Here is an 11,201-nt window from a genome sequence, read left to right as displayed (position 1 = left end):
TGGTTCTTACGTTGGATTGCATGCTCCCAGCAGTAGCAGCCTGGTTGATCAGCCCTTGATTCACCGGGAGGCCTGGTCATGGATCGGGCCGCGGGGGCGTCGACCCCCGAAATACCCTCCAGGTAGACTGCAGGTAATAGTGGTACCGTGTAGGTTTACAGCGGTGAAGATGGTGTCATAATCTTGGGTGTTTCATTCTTTAAAGTCAGTGATTCATTATATCTGGTAGGTAGCCTTTATTCTTCTTGTAAGGATGACTGATAATGACGATGATGATGACTGATGATGACAACAATGACAATGAACACACATCGACGATATCTGCCCTGCTTACATGAGTTGCTACAGCACCCGTGTACTCTCGCCTCCTCGCCCGCCCACCCGCCACAGCGTGAGTAATTTCAATCGCTTCTGCGGCCGCCACGCCCATCAACACCACTACCAACACCACAACCAATCTTCCTCAGCCGTTAATCTTGCCTTTCTTACACGTGTTTCCGGCCGTGTTCTCTTTGTTTCGATATACATTTAGCGATTCCTCGGTGCTACTCTGGAGTCCGCGGCTGTTACTGCTTACAGATTGAGAACCAACTATCCTCACTTCCACCTCGCCCCTAGAGGGTCCTTGCCTATGAGTCCCTATGTTACAATATGTGAAAACACATAAAATATCATATATTTTTAATCACAATTGTCCTTTCTAATCTCATCGTATTAATGTCTTAATTTTTGTACGAGTTTCCCAGCGTCAATTTCTGAACGTTTCCTGTAATTCTACAAATGCTATTTGTTTTAGTTCTAAAGTTAGGAAAGGTAAAGTTAGGAGGGGTTAGGTCGCGTTAGATTAGATTAGTCTAGATTAGGTTAGATTAATCTAGGTTATGTTTGGTTTGGTTAGATTAGTCTAGGTTCGTGTGGGTTAGGTTAGTGAGGCATTACCGACCAATCAGATGAGTGTGAAAGGGATACCTGCTAAAATTTTATGCACTCTTGACAGGATTACTGACATTTGTTTCTGGTTCCCGACCATGTGAGGCGCCAGATAAACCTTACAATCTTCTACATTCATTCAGTAAGTCTTTCTTAATAGTTATTAGTCTCATATTATTTCCTTGCCAACCAAAGAAACCTGTAGATAAATGCTTCAGAGAACCGACAGGTTGATAAATTAGACATATGTGCAACATTAGGGTATCTTTATTGTGGAATCGTTCCGTCACACAGTGGCTTCATAAGTCCTATACAAAGACAAATGGTAAAGACCATTGACTGATAGTATTGACTCCAGGCTGAGGGACTGAATACCTCCAGCTCTTTCTGATCTTCACCATTTTTCTGTGTATTGGACTGATGAAGCCACTGTATGGTGAAACATTTCCACAGTAAAGATACCCATGCATTGCACATGTATCTAAATTTATTAAGGAGACCTAGACAAGACAGTCCCCATAACAACAGATAACAGATCAGTAACCACAAAGTAGATCAATAACCATTATGCTCTCGATCCAAGGCCAACCTGGTTCCCATGGCAACAGTTGTTGCAGCATCACAGTAAGGCAGGAAATCAAAATCTCAACATCAGCGTAGATACATCACTTTGATAGGTCTCTCTTAAGAGCGCTGCTAAGACTGTATACGATTTGACCTCAATGGTGGAAGATGTGTGTGTAAATAATGAATTACCGAGTTGTCTTTGCCGGTTTTGAGCTTAAGCACTTGTTCCCGTCTCTCTCTCTCTCTCTCTCTCTCTCTCTCTCTCTCTCTCTCTCTCTCTCTCTCTCTTGTACACAGGGTTTGACAAGGTTAGGTTAAGGATCCCTAGCTTTATTGACAAACTATTTACGGGTTAAGGATTCTCTCTCTCTTCTCTCTTCTCTCTCTCTCTCTCTCTCTCTCTCTCTCTCTCTCTCTCTCTCTCTCTCTCTCTCTCTCTCTCTCTCTCTCTCTCTCTCTCTCTCTCTCTCTCTCTCTGTTGACTGATCTCATATGGGTCTATCGTACTTTAATAGAAACTGAGGTATTGTTTTAGCTTCCACTATGTCACTTTCGTGCTCTTTCTCACCTCTCAATTGTTTTGAAACTGTGAAAATGTTCTCTGACATCTGTGCGAATCATCTGGGTATTTAGCTCTATGCCTTTAAGTATGTGGTATGTCGTGATTATGTCTCTCTCCTCTTTCTTCTAGTATCATGAATTTCAGTTCGCGGAGTATTAATTCATAATTTTTGTTTCTTAGTTCACGTACCAGTCCTGTATCACATTCGCAGGTGCTGAGTCTCGGCTTTGTGCTCCGCCCTTATCATACCTGGTAGACAGCAACCTTCCAGGGAGGAAATGCCGTCCCGTCATGCGAGTGTAAAACGAGTGCCTGTTGAACGTCCAGCACTCAGGCAGGAGTGCTGATAATTTCTTTCTGCCTCAAGGTTGAATAAAATGACTCATATAGTTAGAAAATGTCTACTTGTATCTAGTATACGCTTATCTTTACTAGTTCCAAATATTAACTTGCTTTCCAGTTTATGATACTTGGTTTGAGACCAGAGCCAATACCACGATTCATTTTTTTAATACCTAATTAAGACGAAAATAAAGTACTCCCTAGCATTCCTCTGGTTCGTCAGGGATTTTTAATTTCCATCTATGAGCCTCGACAGTGTTCAACATACTTCAGACAGTCTGTCCCTATCTTCTGTATCAGGCTTCTGATTTTTCGATGCGTCGTAATCACTTCTTCTTGGTCTTTCTTTTTCTTGAGGTCGTGCTTTCTGTCACTCCGAAAAGTGGAGTTTCCACAACGGCGGGATTAGTCTAGTTTATTTTTTTTATTGGCTATATATTTTGTGTATAATGTCCAGAAGATTTTTTTTTTTTATTGAGGTCTTCTTCATGCGATAATTGTTTCTTTCCTTTCAGACTGTATTGTGTTTCCGGGTCGGTCTCTCTCTCTCTCTCTCTCTCTCTCTCTCTCTCTCTCTCTCTCTCTCTCTCTCTCTCTCTCTCTCTGTCTCTCTCTGTCTCTCATTCTCTCTTTTTTCTTTCTCCCTCTTTCTTTTCTCGATGTACATGACTTTGTATCTGTTTGGAGTTAATTTCGCTGCTACAATTGTAACAATCCACACAGTTTGTCTCTGTAATCTGTCTTTCATATTCTTCTCATTTAACTTCACATTGTCTGTAAACAATGATACAGAGGATTAAATTCCCTCCGGCTGGTCATTTCAACATCAGGAACAGCGGTGGGCCAAGCAATGATATTCGGAAGTCCTCTCTGGTTACTTTAATCCCATTGCAATATACCTCTTTTACCGTCACTAATTTCCTATTTTTTGTGGTATTCCTTGATCTTCCTTTGAGAACTTAACCTTTCATCACGACTTGTTTTTCTGGTGTGTGCAATAGTCTCTTGTAGAGCTCCGTGTTGAATTTTTCAAGAACAGACGAGTACCAATTCCTGTCTTTCTTGCTTTCTATGATCCTGTCATAGAAGTTGAGTCGTCTCGTGAGGCAGGATTTGCCATCTCTAAATCTATGGCTTTTCCTCTTATGACACCTCCCCTCTCTAGATGCACCATCAATCTTTGCCACTTTTTTTTTTGGTCCAGGTCTCACAATGGCTTCCTCAGTTACTCTTTTAATGCAGGTCTAGTTGAATATCTGAGTCTGTGTTACTAGATTTGTGAATTTCTTTCTTCCTGGCTGGTATATATTTTTCTGTAGCCTCCTAATTCTTTCTGGCTAGGTCTTACATCGCCCCATGAATTGTATCCTCCATCTTCTCCCATTGTACTCCGTACAGGAAATATCTCATTTTTGCATACTCTCCTCTTAGTTGTCTGGTTCTCTATTCGTCCTTGATTCCATTCTCTTCAGCGCTTCCACTTTTTCCAGGTAATGGATACTATTGATGCTAAATAAGAAAGTTGCTCTATGTGTATGTGTACTCACCAAGTTTTTGTTGGGGGGGGGAATGGATTACAGCTTCCCGCCCAGCCTCTGCGACTTACGATGGTATTCATTGGTACCTAGCTATACAAGGCCACTAATTCACTTCTTTGTGTATGAACGCACAATAAGAGTAATTCCCTGAGACAATGAACCAACCATTAATCCACACCAACTCCTGTGCTCCCCACGTCGAGAATGACTCTTAATAACTCAAGCGTTAATCATTTTTCCACGCCTTTTTTTTTTCTCTCTCTCTCTCTGCAATTTACTCAGACCAATAATTCACCAAAATTACACAACATGCGGGTATAAAGTGAGCGAGAGTGGTGGTATTTTGTGGTGGTATTTTGTGTAGTCTCCTGCCAGCGGTTTTATTCATAGGATAGACTGACAGTGGAACATTCGGTCATTTGACCGAGGTCTTACGCTAGGCTACCGGTCCACTCTTCACCAACATCAAGGCAGTTCCCTTGAAGACAGCCCTTCGTTGAGACATAGTACGTACTCACAGGACTCTCCAAGGAATGACATATTTTATTAGGTAATATATCGTGCCAAGACTACTTCATCTGTACTACAACTCACGAACTATTTCATGCGTATGACAACTCATTTGCAAAGTAACCCTCCACCTGCTCTCCTCACCTGTTACTCAACATGTTATTTTCTTCACCTGAGGGACTCATTCTCCCTATAAAATTATATTCCCATGTCTCATTTTGAATCTTCTGAAGAGGATTCCAGTTTAGGGTCGAAATATACAGAACAATTTTATTTTCTGTGTTTCTGTCTCCATATGGGTTATTACTTAGCATATATGTCTGTTGCTAAGCTACTGTTGCTAAGATATAGCCCAGTGTCTAATATATACGTAGCTCTGTTGCTAATAAACAGGTCTGTTGTTCATACGAAGCTCTGATTTTAAGCTTTAGGTTCGTCTTCACGTATAAAACGTTCGGCTCACAACCGAAAACTCTCGATTTGGATCACCCAGGAAGACGAGACGTGTAAACAAGTTTCCTGTTGCTCCTGTTCAGAGAAAATAGTCGGTTGTTGTGGGTGGCATCCCGGGTGGCAGGGCAGTAGTCTGCCTCAGATAGGGTTGGCGATTGAAATAGGCTGAAGTGGAATATAACAAAAATCAGTCTGTTGGTTAAACTGTGCTGAAATTACCGAATTTTGTAGATATTTTTTAATTTTATTGGGCATCGCCATTCATCTTGTACGTGAACGTACCGGCGGCACATCGAGCCAATAATATCAGCCAGAATAGTTACCTTACCTTCGGTGAGTTTCCAGAGTCATACTACTCTCTCAGCCCGGCCATGGGCCAGGCTCATCTGGTGTTTGTCAGCTCAACCAGGCTATTGATGCTGGAGGTCAACAAATCTGTATATATATATATATATATATATATATATATATATAATATATATGTATATATATATATATATATATATATGTATGTATATTATATGTATATATATATATATATATATGTATGTATATTATAAGGCCTCTGACAAATGCCATAAAATTTCATGATCAGTTTTAGGTATTATAATAATAGTATAAAGTAGCGGCCGGTTGATATATAAGACAAATGTGCAACACTTTGGTGTCTATGTTTCCGAAACGTTTCGTCTACATAGCAGGATTCTTCAGTCGAATACAGAGGTATTGAAACTGGAGACTTCAGTAGGAATGTTGCACGTGTATCTTATTCACCAGCGGTTTTAAAACCCATGTGTTGCGTTTTTGAAACTCAGAGATTTCCAAATACAGAAAAATACTATAAAAAGAGGTAAATTGATTTTTATGTAGATATTTAGATAATTAATGGAAAGGCAAGTTTTTGCGCCAATCTTAATTAAACTTGTTGGGTATCAGTGATTTTTTTTCAAACACCTTTCTTAACACTGTGATTGGTGAAGAAATGAAGTGTGAGTTCATGAGAGTAAAGTGTGAGTCCGTGAGAGTGAGTGTGAATCCGTGAGTGTGAATCCGTGAGTGTGTAGTGTGTGTGTTCGTGAGGGTGAGGTGTGAAAGCAAGACCATGAGTGTGAAGTGCGTGAAGTGTGAGTGTGAAGTGTGAGTGTGAAGTGTGAGTGTGAAGTGTGAGTGTGAAGTGTGAGTGTGAAGTGTGAGTGTGAAGTGTGAGTGTGAAGTGTGAAGTATGAGTGTGAAGTGTGAGTGTGAAGTGTGAATGTGAAGTGTGAATGCGAAGTGTGAGTGTGAAGTGTGAGTGTGTCAAAAGCTATCAGGGAGACTCGTGTGTAATTCAAAGTCCATGAGATAAGGACCCTGACTCTGTCTCCTGTTATTCTACTCAGGTTTTCATCGTCTGCTTGATACATAACCTCCTTCCACTCTCTACAATCTGTTATGCATCTTCTATCGTCTAGCGCCCGTTATACAGTTTCCTTCAACCGAAGAAAAACCGCTACTATACCGTGGCTGGAACAGTACACAAATAAACTAAAAATTTGAGAGGAAATTTTAGACAACTTCACAGTCCATTAGCAAGTAGCATCAGGCCTGATAATGGTCTTGGATGAACCGAAATCTTCTCTAAAAATAAAAACTGTTCCCCGAAGTCAGGGTTATTTGTGAGGTCTTTTCCAGTCTTCGGTCTGTCATAGAGGTTACCTCTGTGGCCAGAGTTCCCTGGTAGCTTCCAGTCACTCCTTACCTGGGCTGTAATCTTCGTCTTCTGATGATGAGTCCAGGGCTAAGGCCGAGTGGATGCTGTAGGAAGGCTGGGCAAGTATACACTGACGCTGCTAGCGCCTCTCACACACTAACACCCTCGTGTTCCTCCCACCCAACTGTTGGATCAATGGACAGGTGTTCCGCCCCAGACAGGTGTACCTTGGAAACAAGTGGCCGCTACGCCGACTGAGTTAGGAAAGGCGGGGCCTTGCGAGAGAGAGACATAGAGGGGGTTAAAGAGAGAGAGAGGGGGAGGGAAAGAGAGAGGCAAAGAGAAAGAGAGAGAGAGAGAGAGAGAGAGAGGAGAGAGAGGAGAGAGAGAGGAGAGAGAGAGAGAGAGAGAGGAGAGAGAGAGAGAGAGGAGAGGAGAGAGAGAGAGAGAGAGAGAGAGAGAGAGAGGAAGGGGGAGGAGATTGTGGAGTGAAGGGGTGGCGTAGTTGCAAGAGGGGGATCTCCAAGCTCTACCGTTGTGATTAAGTGGCGTAAGTTTAAGAGGGAATCCTGCTGCAGGGCTCTTACTGATGTCTGTATTGTTGCTGTGTAGAACGAGTGTCTGCAGAGACGCACGAAGACCTTACGGGAGAGCAGATGCTGCAAGATTCTTGGCTTGTACGAAATGAACCTCAGGTAAATTCCCACTCCTCACTTAACTTGGCAAACCTTATGCAGCCTACACACACACACACACACACACACACACACACACACACACACACACACACACACACACACACACACACACACACACACACACACACACACACACACACACACTGCAAAATATAAGAGAAGTAATAAACAACTTATACGCTGAATGAGACCTTTTCAGTTTGAGAGGAAAATTCGCGCAGTTAAAAAGGTGATAAATTGTCTTGGTAATCAGATGTGATGAGCGAGGTGACGCAGATCCGTATTTGTCCCAGTAATATATTTTTTATATTATATAAATGATTTACCAAAAGGAATAAAATCTATATGCATATGTCTGAAAAAAAATGAAAAAAAGGTAAAATAAATCATAATCTGACAGTAAATCTGTACAGGATGACTTGGAAAAATTGAGTAAATGGAGCGATTGATGGATGGATGATAGAATGTAGTGCAGATTAATGTCGTGTAATGGAAATGGGAGAAAGGAGATTAAACCTCATGAACAATATATACTGTAATAAAGTTGGTAGAATTACCGACAATATGTAAAGTAAAAGGACACAAGTGCAACTAATGTGACATTTTATTGTGGCAACGTTTCGCTCTCCAGGAGCTTTATCAAGCCATTACCTGCAATGGCTTGATAAAGCTCCTGGAGAGCGAAACGTTGCCACAATAAAATGTCACATTAGTTGCACTTGTTTCCTTTTACTTTACAACAATATATACCGTCATAAAATACTGAAAGTGTCAGACAGAAACACTTATTAGTTGTTATGAAGAAAAAAATGTCTCCGGAAAATAATTTCAACGAATTCATAAGCTAATCTGCTGAAATATAAAATAAATTTCAAATATTGAATCGGAGAAATTAAGTAAAAAATGATGTTGTCAAAATACGTTAGTTAGGCATAGAATATTTTAGTTAGGCATAGAATGCTTTAGTTAGGCATAGAAAACTTTAGTGAGGCATAGAATACGTTAGTTAGGCATAGAATACGTTAGTTAGGCATAGAAAAATTTAGTGAGGCATAGAATACGTTAGTTAGGCATAGAATACGTTAGTTAGGCATAGAAAACTTTAGTGAGGCATAGAATACGTTAGTTAGGCATAGAATACGTTAGTTGGGCATAGAAAAATTTAGTGAGGCATAGAATACTTTAGTTAGGCATAGAATACTTTAGTTAGGCATAGAATACGTTAGTTAGGCATAGAAAACTTTAGTTAGGAATAGAATACGTTAGTTAGGCATATAATACGTTAGTTAGGCATATAAAACTTTAGTGAGGCATAGAATACGTTAGTTAGGCATAGAATACGTTAGTTAGGCATAGAAAACTTTAGTGAGGCATAGAATACTTTAGTTAGGCATAGAATACTTTAGTTAGGCATAGAATACGTTAGTCAGGCATAGAAAACTTTAGTTAGGCATAGAATACGTTAGTTAGGCATAGAATACGTTAGTTAGGCATAGAAAACTTTAATGAGGCATAGAATACGTTAGTTAGGCATAGAATACGTTAGTTAGGCATAGAATACGTTAGTTAGGCATAGAAAACTTTAATGCGGCATAGAATACTTTAGTTAGGCATAGAATACTTTAGTTAGGCATAGAATACTTTAGATAGGCATAGAATACTTTAGTTAGGCATAGAATACTTTAGTGAGGCATAGAATACTTTAGTGAGGCATAGAATACTTTAGTTAGGCATAGAATACGTTAGTTAGGCATAGAAAACTTTAGTTAGGCATAGAATACTTTAGATAGGCATAGAATGCTTTAGTTAGGCATAGAATACTTTAGTTAGGCATATAATACTTTAGATAGGCATAGAATACTTTAGTTAGGCATAGAATACTTTAGTTAGGCATAGAATACTTTAGTTAGGCATAGAATACTTTAGATAGGCATAGAATACTTTAGTTAGGCATAGAATACGTTAGTTAGGCATAGAAAACTTTAGTTAGGCATAGAATACTTTAGATAGGCATAGAATACTTTAGTTAGGCATAGAATACTTTAGTTAGGCATAGAATACTTTAGTTAGGCATAGAATACTTTAGTTAGGCATAGAATACGTTAGTTAGGCATAGAATACGTTAGTTAGGCATATAAAACGTTAGTTAGGCATAGATGCGTTAGTTAGGCATAGAATACGTCAGTTAGGCATAGAAAACTTTAGTGAGACATAGAATACTTTAGTTAGGCATAGAATACTTTAGTTAGGCATAGAATACGTTATTTAGGCATAGAATACGTTAGTTAGGCTTAGAATACTTTAGTTAGGCATAGAAAACTTTAGTTAGGCATAGAAAACATTAGTTAGGCATAGAATACGTTAGTTAGGCATAGAATACTTTAGTTAGGCATAGAATACTTTAGTTAGGCATGGAATACGTTAGTTAGACATAGAAAACGTTAGTTAGGCATAGAAAACGTCAGTTAGGCATAGAATACGTTAGTGAGGCATAGAATACGTTAGTTAGGCATAGAAAACGTTACTTAGGCATAGAAAACGTTACTTAGGCATAGAAAACGTTAGTTAGGCATTGAATACGTTAGTTAGGCATAGAAAACGTTAGTTAGGCATAGCATACGTTTGTTAAGCATATAATACGTTAGTTATGCGTAAAATACGTTAGTTAGGCATAGAAAACGTCATTTAGGCATAGAATACGTTAGTTAGGCATTGAATACATTACTTAGGCATTGAATACATTAGTTAGGCATAGAAAACGTTAGTTAGGCATAGAATACGTTTGTCAGGCATAAAATACGCAGCATTTGTGTGGCTCCCAAACACAAACATGAATAATTTAGAAAAGTTCGAACAAAAACGCTACAAAATGTCTACTTGTGTTGAAAATTTGAGTTATGATGAAATGTTGAAAACATTAAAGACCGCCCAAGTTCACTGATAGCTGGAAAAGAGGAGACATGATAACCGCTTGGAAGGATACGTCAAGATTTCTGGATACCTGCAAGAGAGATAACATGACACCAGAGGTGTAAACAGATGGGAGTGTCGAGCCGAAGTAATACTAGATTTTTTTCTTTTCGGAGATTGTGGTTGACCAATGGAATGATTTGAAAGAGGAGGCAGTAAATGCTACTATCATTGGAATAAAAATATGTGTACAAATTATTGAAGACGAGGCACCATTAACACACACATACACACACACACATACACACACACACACACACACACACACACACAAACACACACACACACACACACACACACACACACACACACACACAGAAGGGATAGACTCAGAAGTGTCCTTGTTTGCAGATGATGTGAAGTTAATGAGAAGAATCAAATCGGATGAGGATCAGGCAGGACTACAAAGAGACCTGGACAGGCTACAAGCCTGGTCCAGAAACTGGCTCCTTGAGTTTAACCCTGCCAAATGCAAAGTCATGAAGATTGGGGAAGGGCAAAGAAGACAGCAGACACAATATAGTTTAGATGGCCAAAGACTGCAAACCTCACTCAAGGAAAAAGATCTGGGGGTGAGTATAACACCGAGCATATCTCCTGAGGCGCACATAAATCAGATAACTGCTGCAGCATACGGGCGCCTGGCAAACCTACGGATAGCGTTCCGATACCTCAATAAGGAGTCGTTCAAGACACTGTATACCATTTACGTCAGGCCCATACTGGAGTATGCAGCACCAGTTTGGAATCCACACCTAGTCAAGCACGTCAAGAAATTAGAGAAAGTGCAAAGGTTTGCAACAAGACTAGTCCCAGAGCTACGGGGATTGTCGTACGAAGAAAGGTTGAGGGAAATAGGCCTGACGACACTGGAGGCCAGGAGGGTCAGGGGAGACATGATAACGACATATAAAATACTGCGCAGAATAGATACGGTGGAC

This window comes from Cherax quadricarinatus, chromosome 20 (assembly GCF_038502225.1).
Source record: "Cherax quadricarinatus isolate ZL_2023a chromosome 20, ASM3850222v1, whole genome shotgun sequence".
NCBI classification, from domain to species: Eukaryota; Metazoa; Arthropoda; class Malacostraca; order Decapoda; family Parastacidae; genus Cherax; species Cherax quadricarinatus.
The sequence above is the reverse complement of the archived record's forward strand: the minus strand, read 5'-3'. Positions refer to the sequence as shown.